General features: G+C 46.9%; 1 non-coding gene across 1 annotated transcript; it reads left to right on the forward strand.

The window, feature by feature from the left end:
- Nucleotides 1-9,177: 9,177 nt before the first annotated feature.
- LOC114807728 lies at nt 9,178-9,315 on the forward strand. The gene has a single exon (XR_003755803.1). It is a non-coding gene; the product is annotated as a small nucleolar RNA SNORA7 (small nucleolar RNA).
- Nucleotides 9,316-17,429: the final 8,114 nt, after the last annotated feature.

A 17,429-nucleotide genomic window follows, 5' to 3' on the forward strand; every position in this document is an offset into this window, starting at 1 on the left:
TTACTGTGTGCCGAGCACTGTTCTAAGCGCTGGGGTAGATAGGTAATCAGGTTGCCTCACGTGGGGCTCACGTTCTTAGTCCCCATTTCAACTGAGGTAACTGAGGCACAGAGAAGTTGAGTGACTTGTCCAAAGTCACAGAGCAGACAAGTGGAGGAGTGGGAATTAGAACCCACGACCCCTGACTCCGAAGCCCGTGCTCTTTCCACTAAGCCACGCTGCTTCTACAGATGGAATGCAGTATACAGATTTTTGAGAGGGTTTCCGTCTCCAGCTCTCCAAGTGCTCTGAGCGAGTCGGAGATCATCCTAGCAGGCGGCTGGTGTAGGGTGCTCCTCTAATGGGACTCCTGCCTACCACCCCCAAAACCCCCGTTTCCTGCCCCGCCTTCAGGAAAGAAGGGAGGGGTAATCGCTAGCTTCTTTCTACCAACTCTGTAGTGTCATACTCTCCCGAGCGCTTAGTACAGTGCTCTGCACACAGCGAGCACTCAATAAATACCACTGATCGATCGATCGATTTCGCAGTTGCCCATTGAGCTGGGTGACCCACCTGACTCTCGCTGAGGAGCTTAATCCCAGAGAGAGAAGACCAGAAGTCTGTCCTATTGCCAGCTAGTCCCGCTGGACAAACAGCCATATCAAAGATTCACAGAAATGGCATCGCCATCCATCAATAGTATTAATGGAGCGCTTACTGTGTGCAGAGCGCTGTATTAAGTACTTGGGAGAGGACAACATAGTGAGCAGCAGTGGCTTCAGCCCCATTGCCCCTTGCCTGCAATCTTGCCTGGTCCTCGGTGCCCCTTCCCCCGCAGGCCTGCTGGGCGGAGGACTGGGTTGGACTGAGGTGGGCTGCGGTCAGGACGTCTCATGCTCCTTCCTGAAGCCCACGGACGATGAGAAATGTGGCCGGCGCCGGCCTCGGCCACACTCTGCCATCCCGGGGCGAGAGGTGGACGAGAAGGAGAGACAAGGCTCCTTCTGACGGGGAGAGGGGCAGCATCGATAGAGTTAAAATCCTTGTGCCTTTTCCCCTAAGAAAAAAATGCATATCACCGTGACTACCGTGTCCTGTGGACTGGAATTGGGAAAGGCTGGAGAAATATTCCATGTGGGAGGTAGTTATAGAGCCCAGATCAGGGGCGTTAAATCACTCGATCCGATTGATTGAATTCTTACTCTGTGCGGAGCACTGTACTAAGCATTTTAGAGAATACGAGAATAAGTATACACAATCCCTGCCCTCGAGGAATTCACAGTCTAGCAGGAGAGACAAGTGCCAAGTAGAAGGAAGTGATAGAGTCTAAAGATAAGAGCAAAGTTCAACAGGGAGTGGGATGAATACCCAAGTGCTTAGATAACAAGAAAGTGCTGAAGTGGAAGGTGGAAGGAATATAGGGCTGGGAGATGAGAGATTAGTCAGGAAAGGCCATGACTGTGGGAATTGAGAGGATGTTGTTCTGCAAATCGAATAGGGACACGAGCCTTATTTCCAGGGGAGGTGGGGGGATGTCACCCCTTTCGTCCTCCTGGGATTTGGCTCCTCTGCCCCTTTCAGTCGCCCTTTGAAGTTTACAGATGTCGGCTTCAAGCAGAGAATGATCGACCCATCCACCCACTCCGTCTCTCCTCAGTGAGCCTCTTGGCAGGGACCACGCCGATGGCAGCAGCAGCGGCGACACCCCTTCCCCCCTCCCCTCCGGCTCCCCAGAAAGTACTCTGAGCTGCCTCTAACTTGCCCCTAACAAGGTGCCCAGGAGCTCTCCTTATTTTGGGCTCACGGCGGGTGACACCGTATCACCTCCCCACCCACAGATGCTCAGGAGTGCTGATGAGTGCTAAACACTGACTGTCCTCCCCCTAAGCAGGGGAGAAAATTGAACATATGAACTTTGTTTTTGCTTCTTCTAAGGCACTTAAACCTCCCAATTTTCTGGGACTTCGGGTGATAACATGTAGTCCTTGGGCCCCTTGGAACTCTGTCTCTCTCACACATGCATACCCTCCTCCCCCCCCCCCCCCACTAACACACATACCCACTCAGCAACTGTAGCATTAGACCCATGCAATCCAAAGTCTTGCATCCTCAAAAGGAGCATGACATAGCGTGTAGCAGGGCATAGTCCTTTCGAATGTGAGCCCCATGAGGGACAGGGACTGTATCCAACCCGACAATTGTGTATCTACCCCCAGCGTTTAGTACAGTGCTTGGCCCACAGTAAGTGCTTGACAAAGGCCACAATGCTTATAGTCAAACCTGTGTGGTCAGGGATTCTGGAGTTCTTTGTCCTAGTGTTAGGATTCCGGTAGCCAGAGACAGAGAGTATGGCGGGCTAGTGAGGGTTCTGGGGTACCAACTTTTCTGGGAGGGGGAAGAGAAAAGATATGGGTGGAGATAGAGATTTTGTCCCCTCTGTGCCCACCTCTGGGGATGTTCTAGCTCTAAATTCTTCACAGTTATTGGAATCAATTTTTCCCTTGGTATCCAACAGGTCATCTGAAATGTGCCCTCTCACACAGAGGTCAGAAAACATTCCCTTCACTCCCCTCCCTTGTTTTCCCCTTTGGCCGGGTTTACGCCTAAATGCTTAATCTGCCCAGACATAACGTTTTGTTAATCTAGATTTGGGAAAGTGCCCAGAGCAGGTACAAGTGTCCGAGTCCGGTGAGTTGTTTTTCGTACGTCAAGTACCTTTCGCAATGGGTGATACGGCGAATGGTTCTGACACTTATCGGGAGAAGATAAAAATGGATCCCCTTCCTCCCTGGAGACTTTCTCCCTCAGACAGCCAAAACACAAGGGACATGGTCCCCGGCCTGGCCTCAGCTGGCCCAACTCAGAAAGCATGGTGTGAGGAGAGTATTTTGGGCCTTGAGCTGGGATGGGGGAAGAACGGGGGAAGGAGCAGAACTTTCAAGGAAACTGCAGCTGGCTGCTGAGAGAAAAGGACCCAATGTGTTTCAGAGAAAAAGGCATCCGTATCTTTTGAAACAAAGGAAAGCTTGGCCAGTGAAGTTGAGACTGGAGAAGTGCAAATGTAGGAGATGAGGGATGGGGGTGGCTGTTGTCCTTCTTACATCTGTATGTACAAATGCCAATGGTCTTTTCCTCCAAAATGCAGTATCCATTCAATGGTATTTATTAAGCACTTACTGTGGGCAAAGCAATGTACTAAGCGCTTGGGAAAGTACAATACAACAATAAACAGTGACATTGCCTGCCCACATGAGCTCACAGTCTATGGACTGTGAACAACTAGGTTGGTATTATTCATAATGATAATAATGCAATTTATTAAGCACCTACTATGTCCTAAGCACTGGGGTGGACACAAAATAATCAGATCAGACATAATCCCTCTCCCTCATCGGGCTCACAGTCTAAGTAGGAGGGGGAACATTTTACAGATGAGGAAACTGAGACCAAAGAAGTTGTGACTAGCTCAAGGTCACATAGGCGAGTGAGGGGGCCAGGACTAGAATCCAGGTCTTCTGCCTGGAAGTCAGGGTGGGTCTTGTGCTATGTTAAAACACACAAAAGTATAGAGTGGCATCATGGCCCAGGGGGAAGGGCCCAGGACCCGACTCTGCCACTTTTTTTCATCCAAAACGGGACTTTTTGTAGCCCCTTCTCTTATTTCAGTTCACGGTGGTCTCCCAAGTTCTCCAAAGTTAAAACAAAACCAGAAGAAGACCCTTTTTCATACCAGTTTTTATGACAACCTTTTAAGAAACCACATCCTCAGGAAGTGAGATCGCTGGATGATACTGTAACTTTGTGCAGTTTTTTTGGGGGGGGGGAGTTGTAAACTATCAATTGGTATATTGTGATTTCTCAGTTTTGTAATTGCAGATTCAGATGCAAATCATGCCGCTATTTTCCTCAATTAAACAACTGTATTTTCATTTTTTGATAGATTCTCATTTGTGCTAATTCCTTTTCTCATTCCTTTAGCTGATTAGGAAAAATATAAATTATCTTCTGGCAATAGCACTGCACCCCACAGAATGGCAAAGCAAGCAACAGCAATCACAGTCTGGAGAATTTACCTGTGGCTATTTCTTCATCACAATAGACACTTCCTTCGGGAAACTTGCAAGGACTAGGTTGTCGGTATTCACACTGTGATCTTTTTAATTTGAAAGTCCTTGCATGTAGAGCTACGGAGAAGCTCTGGTTTCCAGAAGTTGATTGCTTGTTTTCTTGGGGGGAGGGGGGTTGACGACACTATAAAGGTCTTAATTATATCCTCCCCCTCTAACTTAAAGAGATATTTAGCAGGAAAAATGCAGGAGTCACCAAGTCCTAGTTATAGTCACCGCCAACTCTAGATATGTTGTGATTTAACGTTTTATTGAGTGACCACGCCGGCTGAATCCTGATGCATGTGACAATTGCTAACTATAGAACGGTGCTTTTCTTAAGCCACACAGACATCAGACTGTTTATTTCTGCACTGATTCATTTGTTGGGAGAAAATATCTTTTCCATGTCCACAAGGTCACAAAACCAAGTCATAAACACGACTTCTGCAGCACAAAATGTTGTCGGCATGCTACAGTTTAGCTAATTGGTCGTAAGCAACATCCTGCGATTTGTCTTTAGAAAACATTAATATGTTGATTCCTGGAGTTAGTAAGATTATAGTTTGATTCCCGGAAAAAGTCCCCCAATACATGTGAAAATGTGGGTTTAGGAACCAGCAAATAATATAAACTTCAAATCGTATTCTTTTTAAGAAAGAAATGTGTCAACTTTTCATTTAGAAAATACCCCAGAAATACATCCACCGAAACTGTCAAGTAAAGCACCGTCCTGGAAAGTTGCTGTAAAACCACTATCTGTTCCTGTAGTGGATTTACCATAATTGAGTCTAACCCCCAAAGATATGGATCTGGAAGTTGAAGGTGATAACTCTAGTCTTTTTCCTCCCCTTCACTTTATTGCTGCCACGCAATTCGCATCTCTAGTGTCCTGTCTGTTAAACGGAGGAGGAGCTGGGGAAGTTCATTTGCAGGAAACTAGGCTATGGCGGGGTAATCTGAATTCAGCATAGCCGGAGAGTCAGGGAAGAAGGCTCGACTTCCCGGCAGGCAAGTGAGAATCTGTGCCTGTAATTTTTTTTTTTTCTTTTTCGACAGAGACCCTGTAGTTAAATAGCACTTTTCATCCTTTTTCTTATAGTTATGTTTATTCCCTATTTCTCCTTGGCATTCCTGGAAAGGCATTCCTCATATTTAAATAAGAACACATCTATGTAATACTCCCTGTTCCTGAAAGGGTAAAGGCAATAATAGTAACAATAATAATAGTGGCATTTGCTAAGTGCATACTTTTGTGCCAAGCTCTATACTAAACGCTGGGTTAGATGCAAGGAAATCAGCTCAGACTCAGTCCCCGTCCCTATCTCTCATGGGGCCTTTGACTTCGATTCAACATTTTAAATATATAGTCTGGGAACTGAGCTTCTCATCTGGTTGCTTACATGATATATTTCTTAAACTATGGGTGTGCCACCAGTCAATTATTTTAAATTTGTGCCTCTAAATCGGTCAGCCCAGCCAACCATTACATTTCATGGCATAATGGTAAGAAAATGTGTGCCCCAAGAAAGTCTTAAAAGCATTCATTTACATATAGAGTATCTGTGCATCCTAAATGAGAAAAATATTATAAAAACCCCTTTATATGCAAGCTCATTTCAATCATAGGATTTGGCAAGAATTATATTAAAATTCTGTAAGGGGAGTGTAGAGGCAGCCATGACATTGTGCTCCCCTAAAACTACTTTCCTCTTTGAGAGTCTCAAATCACTATATGAATGAGACATTGCCCCATTTTTTCCTGGGGTCTTTGAAAGTTCTCCATAACCAAGAACCTAACCCATCCTCTGGATTTCTAGAGTTTTGGCTATTCCGAAGTGTTTTCCTGGGAACCAAAATAACTTTTCTGAGATCGATAATTATGAAGGAACAGAACAATGAATAACTCAATCAATAGTCTTTCCGAGGGAAAATTATCTTTCCTATCTTATTTTCTTCAGTGTGGATAAAAGGTGCTCAGAAAAGGTATGCCAGAAACTTCCATACCTTTGCCCTAAACAGGTAAAAGATAGCTTTCATGAACACAAGCTCATCCTCTAGACACTAAGCTCGTTGTGGCAAGGAATGTGTCTGTTTGTTATTGTACTCTCCCAAGCGCTTAGTACAGTGCTCTGCACACAGTAAGCACTCGATAAATAAGATTGAATGAAAACCTTCATAGAAGGTTTTGGGTTACAATTTCAAATTGGGAAGTAAGAACTTAGTAAAACTCACTAAAAGGTTTATCTGAATGGCTCTTAGAAGCAATAATAATAATGTTGGTATTTGTTAAGCGCTTACTATGTGCAGAGCACTGTTCTAAGCGCTGGGGGAGATACAGGGTAATCAGGTTGTCCCACGTGAGGCTCACAGTCTTAATCCCCATTTTACAGATGAGGGAACTGAGGCCCAGAGAAGTGAAGTGACTTGCCCACAGTCACACAGCTGACAGGTGGCGGAGCCGGGATTCAAACCCATGACGTCTGGCTCCCAAGCCCATGCTCTTTCCACTGAGCCATGCTGCTTCTCTATGAGGGGGGGGGAATATTTACCATTTTGGATAACTTTCTTCAAGATATTTTTGGTCACAATGATTTGATTGTCCATATATCCTAGAATATAAAGGAGCAAGAAACAGAAAGTTTGTAGGGATGGACTGCTTTTATTGCTCCTTCCAGGCTAGGTTCTTCGAGAAGAATTCCTTTCAGTGGTGAGCTTTTAATCAATCATTTATTGTGTGCTTATTCTATACAGAGCACTGTGCTAAGTGCTTCGGAGAGTTCAATATAACAGAATTGGTGGACATGGGACTATCCTGGCTGGGAAGAACCCCGGAAAGAAAGGAAGAGTTTAAAGTAGGGAAGAGAATAGCTAAACCAAATCTGATTCAAGTCTAGGATGCTTTCCTAGTTGATCTCCGCCTCCCTATTTCCCCACCCCTCACATCTCTGTCCTTGACTTTTGGGAACTGGACCCCACCTTGAGATGACTCTCACCTCACAGTTGCTAACACCATCCCCCAAAATTTACAGCTGTTGTTGTTCTTTTATGGTATTTGTTAAGTGCTACGAACCAAGCACTCTACGCTGGGGTAGACGCAAGATAATCGAGTTGGTCACAATCCCTGTCTCACGTAGGGCTCACAGTCTTAATCCCCATTTTACAGATGGGAATACTGAGGCACAGGTAGGTTAAATTACTTTTTTTAACGGTATCTCTTAAGTGTTTACTAAGCACTACAACTTAGTCTACTGTGTACTAAGCGCTGGGGTACATACAAGTTAATCAGGTTGGACACGGTCCATGACTCACATGGGGCTCCCAATCTATATCCCCATTTTACAGATGGGAAAACTGAGGCACTGATTTGAGAAGTTAAGTGACTTGCCCAAGGTCATACAGCAGACAAGTGGTGCAACTGGGAATAGAACCCAGGTCCTCTGACTCCCAAGCCCTCATTCTTTCTACTAGGCCACACTGCTTCTCAATAACAGCTGTCCCGGGAAAGTAGTTGTTTTATGCAGGCTTGCATATCCCAGGTCTCCAACAGGCTCTCAAGTAATCATCATCATCATCATCATCATCACCATCATTGTTATTTATTAAGCTCTTACTATTTGCAGAGCACTGTACTAAGTGCTTGGAAGAGTACAATACAACAGAGTTCTTTGCCCACAGTGAGTTTACAGCCAAGGGCTCTTTGCTGAATCCTTTCAACCACTCCCAAGAAGTAGCAGTGGTTTAGCAGATAGAGCACGGGCCCAGGACTCAGAAGGACCTAGGTTCTAATCCCGGGTCTGCCGCTCATCTGCTGTGTGACCTTGGGCAAGTCACTTCACTTCTCTGTATCTCAGTTACCTCATCTGTAAAATGGGGATTGAGATTGTGAGCCCCATGTGGGACAGGGACTGTGTCCAGCCCGATTTACTTGTATCCACCCCAGAGCTTAGAACAAGCGTCCGGCACATAGTAAGCACTTAATAAATGCCACTATTATTATTATCCCACTTCATCTCCCCTGAAGCTCCTCCTCCTTCCTTCTTCATGTTTAGAAGGAAAAGTAGGACACTGCCTCACTCCACTCTTCCTACTGCCATGCCTAGAAGAGAGCACTGATACCTGTTGGTATTAATAATAATAACTGTGGTAAGCACTTTGTTAAGCACTCTCTATGTGCCAAGCACCGTGTGAAGCACTGGGGTACAAGACAAGCAGATTGGAAACAATAGTTGTCCCTCCAGAGGGCTAAGAGGGGAAGGAGAACAGTTTTCGAATCCCCTTTTTACCGTTGAGGAAACCGAGTCATGGAGAGGTTCAGTGACTTGTCCAAGATCATATGGCAGGCATGCGGTGGAGCCGGAATTAGAACATGGGTCCTCTGACTCCAAGCCCATGCTCTCTCCACTAGGCCACATATCGTTACTTCCCTTGACTAGAGTTGAGTTTGCTCTCAGTTTCCATTTATGGTAATTAAACACATTAGCAGTTGGATTTGCTGGATCAGTGTCTTCCACTAAGTGACTGTAGGTTACGTTCAGCCACTAAGGGTTTGTTCTAATGAAGCAATGATTTAACAACTGTCTTGTTGCAAGTATCAAACTTCCTTCAGGCTAATAGATGATGAATCTATTCACAGCTCATAGCAAGTGCTCAATGAGTGAGTCACTGGTTGAGCATGCCATAACTAAGTAGAAAGTGAGCTTTGTTTTAGGAGTTCTGGAACTTTTCTGCTAGAGTAGCTTGGTAGAGTCTCTGGAATCCTCGTTAAAATTCAGATGCCATTCTGTTATATCTACTAATAAAGGGGGAAAAAAGCAACACAGCTACTCGCTGTGGAAAGACTATCAAGACATAAGCAGAAAAGAATCATGGAGGGAAGGGGTCATAGTGGCCCAAAAAACTTAATAGACATCAGTAATGTGGTACCACCATATGAAAAGCCAGCATGCTATTGGGGTGCATTTAGGTAAGACTTTCCAAGAGTTAGGAAATAATCCTTCTGTTAAACTCTGTGCTGAGTGAACCCTAAATTGGGCTAATTTGCTCACCACATTTTAATAAGGATTTGGAGAAAGTAGAGAAGAGAAGGGTACACCTCTCAGTGTCACACTTGGAGAGTTTCCAGTCCTCTACCAGTCTCGACTACAGGAGGGAGAGTCAAGCAGAGGTCTACCCATTCCATTCCTGGCTTGGGCAGTGGCTAGCGAGCGGAAGGCCATCTGCTACGAGTCAAAACTCACCTGTGCTGGGCAGCAGCGGCACGAGAGAGAGTCGAGGGTGGAGACTCAGCTTTACTGCACGGAAGGAGGTGATGGTAAATCGATGCCGAATTTTTGCCCAGAAAACTCTATGGATACACTATCAAAACGATTGCAGGTGGAGGTGGGGCGTTTTGGGAGAGCCCAGTGTGGAACCCGATTTGCTTGCATCCCCCTCAGTGCTTAGTACAGTGCCTGGCACATAGTAAGCACTTAACAATACCACAATTATTATTATTCTAGTTATTTAGGGGAGAGAGGTCCAGGGTAAGTAGCTGAATTGTCTTTTCATTCATTCATTCATTCATTCAATAGTATTTATTGAGCGCTTACTATGTGCAGAGCACTGTACTAAGCGCTTGGGATGAACAAGTCGGCAACAGATAGAGACAGTCCCGGCCGTTTGACGGGCTTACAGTCTAATCGGGGGAGACGGACAGACAAGAACAATGGCAATAAACAGCATCAAGGGGAAGAACATCTCGTAAAAACAATGGCAACTAAATAGAATCAAGGCGATGTACAATTCATTAACAAAATAAATAGGGTAACGAAAATATATACAGTTGAGCGGACGAGTACAGTGCTGTGGGGATGGGAAGGGAGAGGTGGAGGAGCAGAGGGAAAAGGGGAAAATGAGGTTTTAGCTGCGGAGAGGTAAAGGGGGGATGGCAGAGGGAGTAGAGGGGGAAGAGGAGCTCAGTCTGGGAACGCCTCTTGGAGGAGGTGATTTTTAAGTAGGGTTTTGAAGAGGGAATGAGAATCAGTTTGGCGGAGGTGAGGAGGGAGGGCGTTCCGGGACCGCGGGAGGACGTGACCCGGGGGTCGACGGCTGGATAGGCGAGACCGAGGGACGGCGAGGAGGTGGGCGGCAGAGGAGCGGAGCGTGCGGGGTGGGCGGTAGAAAGAGAGAAGGGAGGAGAGGTAGGAAGGGGCAAGGTGATGGAGAGCCTTGAAGCCTAGAGTGAGGAGTTTTTGTTTGGAGCGGAGGTCGATAGGCAACCACTGGAGTTGTTTAAGAAGGGGAGTGACATGCCCAGATCGTTTCTGCGGGAAGATGAGCCGGGCAGCGGAGTGAAGAATAGACCGGAGCGGGGCGAGAGAGGAGGAAGGGAGGTCAGAGAGAAGGCTGACACAGTAGTCTAGCCGGGATATAACGAGAGCCCGTAACAGTAAGGTAGCCGTTTGGGTGGAGAGGAAAGGGCGGATCTTGGCGATATTGTAGAGGTGAAACCGGCAGGTCTTGGTAAAGGATAGGATGTGTGGGGTGAACGAGAGGGACGAGTCAAGGATGACACCGAGATCGCGGGCCTGAGAGACGGGAAGGATGGTCGTGCCATCCACGGTGATAGAGAAGTCTGGGAGAAGACCGGGTTTGGGAGGGAAGATGAGGAGCTCAGTCTTGCTCATGTTGAGTTTTAGGTGGCGGGCCGACATCCAGGTGGAGACGTCCCGGAGGCGGGAGGAGATGCGAGCCTGAAGGGAGGGGGAGAGGACAGGGGCGGAGATGTAGATCTGCGTGTCATCTGCGTAGAGATGGTAGTCAAAGCCGTGAGAGCGAATGAGTTCACCGAGGGAGTGAGTGTAAATGGAGAACAGAAGAGGGCCAAGAACTGACCCTTGAGGAACTCCAACAGTTAAAGGATGGGAGGGGGAGGAGGCTCCAGCGAAGGAGACCGAGAATGACCGGCCAGAGAGGTGAGAGGAGAACCAGGAGAGGACAGAGTCCGTGAAGCCAAGGTGAGATAAGGTATGGAGGAGGGGATGGTCGACAGTGTCAAAGGCAGCAGAGAGGTCAAGGAGGATTAGAATGGAGTAGGAGCCATTGGATTTGGCAAGAAGGAGGTCATGGGTGACCTTAGTCTTTTCTCAGGCCGGGTTTAGAGTGGCGAATCTGAATGGATACTGAATGGCTAAGCAGAGCTCTCTTACTGCAGTTACTTGTTACTGTCTTCCTCTAATAATAGTAATACTAACGATGGTTTTTGTTAAGTGCTTACTATGTGCAAAGCACTGTTCTAAGTGCTGGGGTAGACACAAGGTCATCAGGTTGTCCTAAGTGGGGCTAACAGTCTTAATCCCCATTTTACAGATGAGGTAACTGAGGCACAGAGAAGTTGAATGACTTGCCCAGTCATACAGCTGACAAGTGGCGGAGCTGGGATTAGAACCCATGACCTCCGACTCCCAAGCCCGTGCTCTTTCCACTGAGCCACGCTGCTTCTCTAGAACCTAAGCTCCTTTTGGGCAGGAAACATGTCTATCAAATCTGTTATATCATAGTCAATTGTATTTATTGAGCGCTTACTGTGTGCCCGGCACTGTACTAAGTGCCGGTAGACACATCGTACTCTCCCACACACTAAGTACAAAGTAAGCCCACAATAAATGCCATTGCTTGGTTGAGTTCTGGGCTCTTGATGAGGGGAATTCAGAGAAAGCTTTTTTTCTCCACTCTTCTCTCCTCAAATTCAATCAATCAATCAGTGAAGTTGGCCAGTAAAGCAATCAACAGCAGGCAGGGAGGGCTGGTTTCTGATAGGCACCCCGTGAAGCAGCTCCCTCTTCAGACCCAACGTCAGAGGGGCCGGAGGCCTAGGACGATGCGGGGGTGGTGGGGGAACATTATCAGAAGGGTGGGCGGAGGAGAGGGGGTGCAATATGAGTATTGGTAGTGGAGGCGCAATTAAAGATTTGCAAGCCCCGTGTTGGATACGGACTGTGTCTGATTTGATTAGTCGGTCTCTACCCCAGCGCTTAGTCCAGAGCCTGCACAAAGTACTTAAATACCATTTAAAAAAAACACCCATATCCCTTTGGACAGGAAGGGGACGCAGTGGCTCTGAAGTAAGGGAGAGGAGCAGGAGTCGTCCCCCCCCCCCCGAAGAAATGCACTCGGGGATACGCCAGCATCCTTGGCGTCATCCTCGACTTCTGTCTCTCATTCAGCGCACCATCCGTCACCATATCCTGTCGGTTCAACCTTCACCATATTGCTAAAATGCACCCTTTCGTCTCCATCCGAACTGCTACCACGTTAATCCAAGCACTCATCCTATCCCGCCTCGATTACTGCATCAACCTCCTTGCTGTCCTTCCTCCCTCCTGTCTCTCCCCACTCTGCTGCCCAGTTCATTTTTCTACAAAAATGTCCAGTCCATGTTTCCCCACTCCTCAAGAACCTCCAGTGGTTGCCCAGACGCCCTATATCTACCCCAGCGCTTAGAACAGTGCTCTGTACATAGTAAGCACTTAACAAATACCAACATTATTATTATTATTACCTCCGCATCAAACAGAAACTCCTTACCAATGGCTTTAAAGCACTCAATCAGGTTGCCCCCCTCCTCTCTGATTTCCTACTACAATCCAGCCGACACACTTTGCTCCTCTGATACCAGCCTACTCCCTGTACCTCAATCTCATCTATCTCGCCGCCGACCCCCGCCTCTGGCCTGGAACTCCCTTCCTGTTCATATCTGACAGATGATCCCCCTCCCCACCTACAAAGTCTTATTAAAAGCATATCTCCTCCAAGAGGCCTTCCCTAAATTCTCGTTTCTTTTTCTTCCACTCCCTTCTGGGTCATCCTTGCACTGGGGTTTATTCACCCCACCCTTAGCCCCACTGCACTTTGTACATATCTGTAATTCATTTATTTATATTAATTTCTAACTCCCCCTCTAGACTATAAGCATGTTGTGGGCAAGGAATGCATCTGCCAACTCTGTTATACTGTATTCTCCCAAGGGCTTAGTATGATGTTCTGCACACGATGCTCTGCACACAGTAAGCATTCAAAAAATACAATCGATTTATTGACTGATTAAAAGCCATTTTGCATTTTCTCTTGATTTTTCCACTTCCAGAGGAGGAGCAGTGCCGTCTGGTTAAACATATGGAAATTCAGCAAATCTCTAGTCATCTTAAATGTTAGTCATTCTATCTGCATCGCGGCCTTGGTTGCTGGACTTTTATGTCATTTTCTTCCTTATAGCATGGGCTATGCGAAGCCAAACCCCTCCTTCCCGATTTTAAAATTAGCATGAGAAGCAGGATGGCAATATATGACAAATTGCACTGATTCATGTCATAACCGATCCTCCGGAACACGTAATGAAACTCTGATCTTCAACGTTGACTACTTCAAACCCTGCATGTCAAAACAAGCATAAATGACTCAGCGTGCCTGCATACACGCTGTAGAAGTAAACAGTGATTATCACACGTACTAGAGCATTTAAGTTAAATACCCACTGCATTTCTGCCTTCTTTGAAAAATACAATATTGGTTATAATTACAGGATTAAACTTAGGCCCACCACATGTCTACAGGTTCAGCTGGTACATAACAAAGATCTAGAGAGGCAGTGAGGCTAAATGGAAAGAGAGAGGACCTTGGTTCTAATTGCGGTACTGCTCCTTGCCTGCTGTGAGACCTTGGACAAGTCACTTCAGTTCTTTGTGCCTCAGTTTCCTCATCTGTAAAATGGCGATTCAATACCTGTTCTCCTTCTCACTTAGCACCCTCGTGGGACTGGGACCATGTCTGAGCTGACTGACTTGTATCTACCCAGTGTTTAGAACAGTGCTTGACACATGGTAAGCACCTACCAAATGCCATAGTCACCACCATTCAGTCATCGGCTGAGTTGGACCTCCGTCTTTCATGAGTTTTGCTTTCGGACTCATCTCATTGATCAAAACTTTCCCAGGAAGGTGCTTTCTAGAATGTCCTTCGGAACCATGGATTGCTCCTCTATTTGAGGACCCCTTGCTTCCCAGAAGGCTGGCTCCCCCCACAAACACTTGCAATTTAGGGGGTTTTGAAATGTCCATTCTCCTCTCCCAAGCACCGCCCTTGGTCTAAAGTCAACAGTTTTTGGAACGTGGCAGGAACTGTCGGGAAAGAGCAAACACAAACCCTCTCTTTTGAACTATATTTAACTCCCAACATCAGTCTCTGCATCACATTTATTTCCATTCTTAGTTACCCTGCTTCCAGTATTCCAGAAAACCTTACAAACCTTAGGCAGGATTGCCTGGTAGATAGAGCACAAGTCAGGGACTCAGAAGGACCTGGGTTCTAACCCTGGCTCTGCTACTTGTCTGTGGTGTGACCTTGGGCAAGTCACTTAACTTCTCTGTGCTTCAGTTCCCTCATCTGTAAAATGGGGAGTAAAAGTGTGAGCCCCATGTGGGACAGGGACTGTGTCCAAGTTGATAAGCTTGTATGTACCCCATTGCTTATTACCATGCCTGGCACATAGTAAGTGCTTAACAAATACCATAAAACACCGTTCCCCCCCCAAAAAAAAAACCCCAACAACCTAAAAATTAGTCTCACAGAGACTCAGAAATACCTTGCTTGTAGTTTCTGTGGATTCTTGGTTCTCCAGAATGAGTCGGATATGTATGGAGAACAAGAGGGTTTTGCCCCTTGGGAAGACAAGGACACTTAAGCTTTCTCAAAGCCTTCTAATTCTGAGTCACTGTCAAAAGAGCCAGCCTAATCTTGGCTTGTGCCCTGAGTAGTAATGATATTTTTCAAGCATTCACAGTGCACAGAGCACTGTTCTAGCACTGGGAGAGAATACACAGGTGGGCATTAGACACAGTTCCTGTGAGGGAAGAGGCCCCCTTCCCCGCTCACTGGGTGAACTGATGGCATCATGGGCGCACCTTGTAACATCACCACGTGGCACTAGCCACATGGCAAAGCAGGGAGGACTGTCACCTAGACCGCTAAGTCGGGCCCCAGGCAGCACCTGGAGGCCCGCTGGGCCCGGGGAAGATGGGGTAGGTGCTAGGCATTGGGGGGGGTGGGCCAGAGAAGGACTGGAAGGCACTCCCCAGGGCATAGTCATGGTGATGCCATGGAGCTGGATTCGCTCCCCTCTTCCCTTAACACAGGATGACCTGGCTTTCCAACTCAGCACCCGCTTGCGCTTGCCCTTTGCCAAGCTGCAGTCTCAGGGGAGGGGGGCTCCAGCCTCCCCACACCAAGAAACCCCTCACAGGAGCAACAGGAAACACCGCTCCTACGTGCATAGCCCCCCCCCCCCCGCTCTGCCATCAGCTCTGCCGGACCCTCTGGGCCCCTGGTCCGGCAGCCCAGAGTCTCGGTCTGGTCTGGGCTGTAGGACCGGAAGGCAGAGGGGTGGGTGTCTGAAGCAGCACGGCCTAGTGGATAGAGCCTGGCAGTCAGAGGAGTTGGGTTCTAATCTCAGCTCTGCCTCCTGGGTGACCTTGGGCAAATCAAGTTATCTGATCTGTGCCTCAGTTTCCTCATCTGTAAAATGGGGATTTACTACCTGTCCTCTCTTCCCCTTAGACTGGGAGCCCAATGTCGGACAGGGACTGTCTCTGACCTAATTATCTTGTATCTTTCCCAGCTCTTAGTTCAACACTTAGCACATGATAAGGACTTAACAAATGTCACAATTATTATTATTAAAGGGAGGGAAATTAAAGATCCCAAAGTACCTTATTGGTTTGTTCAAGAAATAAATCAATAAATGCAAAGAAACAAACCACTGCAGACTTTTATTTGGTGGGAGGCGATTTGGGGCAGTGGACAGAGACTACAGCCCTGTAGCAGAATGAGATAGCGGGGAAGCAGCGTGACCTAGGGGAAAGAGCCCTGAGCTTGGGAGTCGGAGGACCTGGGTTCTAATCCCAGCTCTGACAGTTGCCTGCTGTGTGACTTGGGGCAAGTCACTTAACTTCTCTGGGCCTTGGTTTCCTTAACTGGAAAAGTGGGAATTCAATACCCGTTCTCCCTCCTACCTAGATTGTGAGCAGTATGTGGGACGAGGACTGCATCCAGCCTGATTACCTTGTTTTACCTCAACCTTAAAACAGTGCTTGACACATGGTTGGCACTTAGCAAATACCATACACTCCTGCTAAGCCTCAGCAGATGGAGATTAAATTCCCTCATTCAAGATTCATGTTACAAAGTGATCCCCTCTTTTAATTTGATATCCTAATTGTCTCTTCACACTTTCCTATGAGAAAAACAAGTACTGAGGAAAAGGCAGGTGGCTTTCTCTAGTCATTTTTGCACCTGATAAATGTTCGCCTGTCCAGAAGATTGTTTTCACTTTTACTGTTTTCAGAATTTGACCTATGAGATCTCCCCACAGTTCAGTGCATTCCCATTAAACTTGAACATCAGGAGATAGATCAACCCTCTGGCTGTTTTGATAAACAATTTCCACTCTTCCTAATAGCTACCACAGTCCCTTTGAATCAGCAAGAAGCGCCTAAGGACAGTAAACACTCAGCATTTGCCCAAGAGAGAACGAGGAGTCTCCAACCCTTCCTCTTTCCAGCAAGCAGAAGGCATAGGAGGACAGAGGCTACCCCAACACAGGCAGGGACAACGTGCCATCCCACCCCCTTCGGAGCTTCACGGCTGCAGCAATCCCTGGTCAGTGCTCCCTGTTCAGCTCCCAAATCTTAAGAGAGAACCTAGGGCTACACGAGTCAGCACAGCAGGGAAAGGCCAGTGGCTAGGAGCCTTCTCATTGGTGCAAGATTTAGCCCAGTGACCCTTCTTGTGGGAAGTTAATCTCCAACAATCTGTCCAGGAGTGGGAGGCTGGCCATTAGCCTGATTAAGAGTGAGGGGGAGAGAGAGAAGCAAGTTAGTTGCCAAAGCCCCAATTCTCTTCCCCCATTTTATTCATTTTTTGTATTGAATTTGGAATAAAATCAATTTTCAAACACTTTCTTCAGTGCTCCTTCAAATCATGTATGTCTCTCCCTCCCCAAGAGCATTTTTGTACATATTTGTCAAGTCCTCTAATGCCAACCTGCTCAATTTCATCTCTTTTACTGTCAGCCTCTTGCTCACATCCTCCCTCCTGCCTGGCATTCCCTCCTCCTTCACATCCAACATACCTGTGTTCTCCTCATCTTCAAAACCCTCCTAAAATCACATTGATTGAGCGATCTTTGGAATGTTTTGGGAATTTTGTCCCAAAAGGGGTTCAATTTCTCCCAGTTCAGGGCCCCCGAAGCTTCAATCGGACCTCCTTCAATCCATCAATCAATCAGTCGTATTTATTGAGTGCTTACTG

Source organism: Ornithorhynchus anatinus, chromosome X3 (genome assembly GCF_004115215.2).
Source record: "Ornithorhynchus anatinus isolate Pmale09 chromosome X3, mOrnAna1.pri.v4, whole genome shotgun sequence".
In the NCBI taxonomy this organism is placed as follows: Eukaryota; Metazoa; Chordata; class Mammalia; order Monotremata; family Ornithorhynchidae; genus Ornithorhynchus; species Ornithorhynchus anatinus.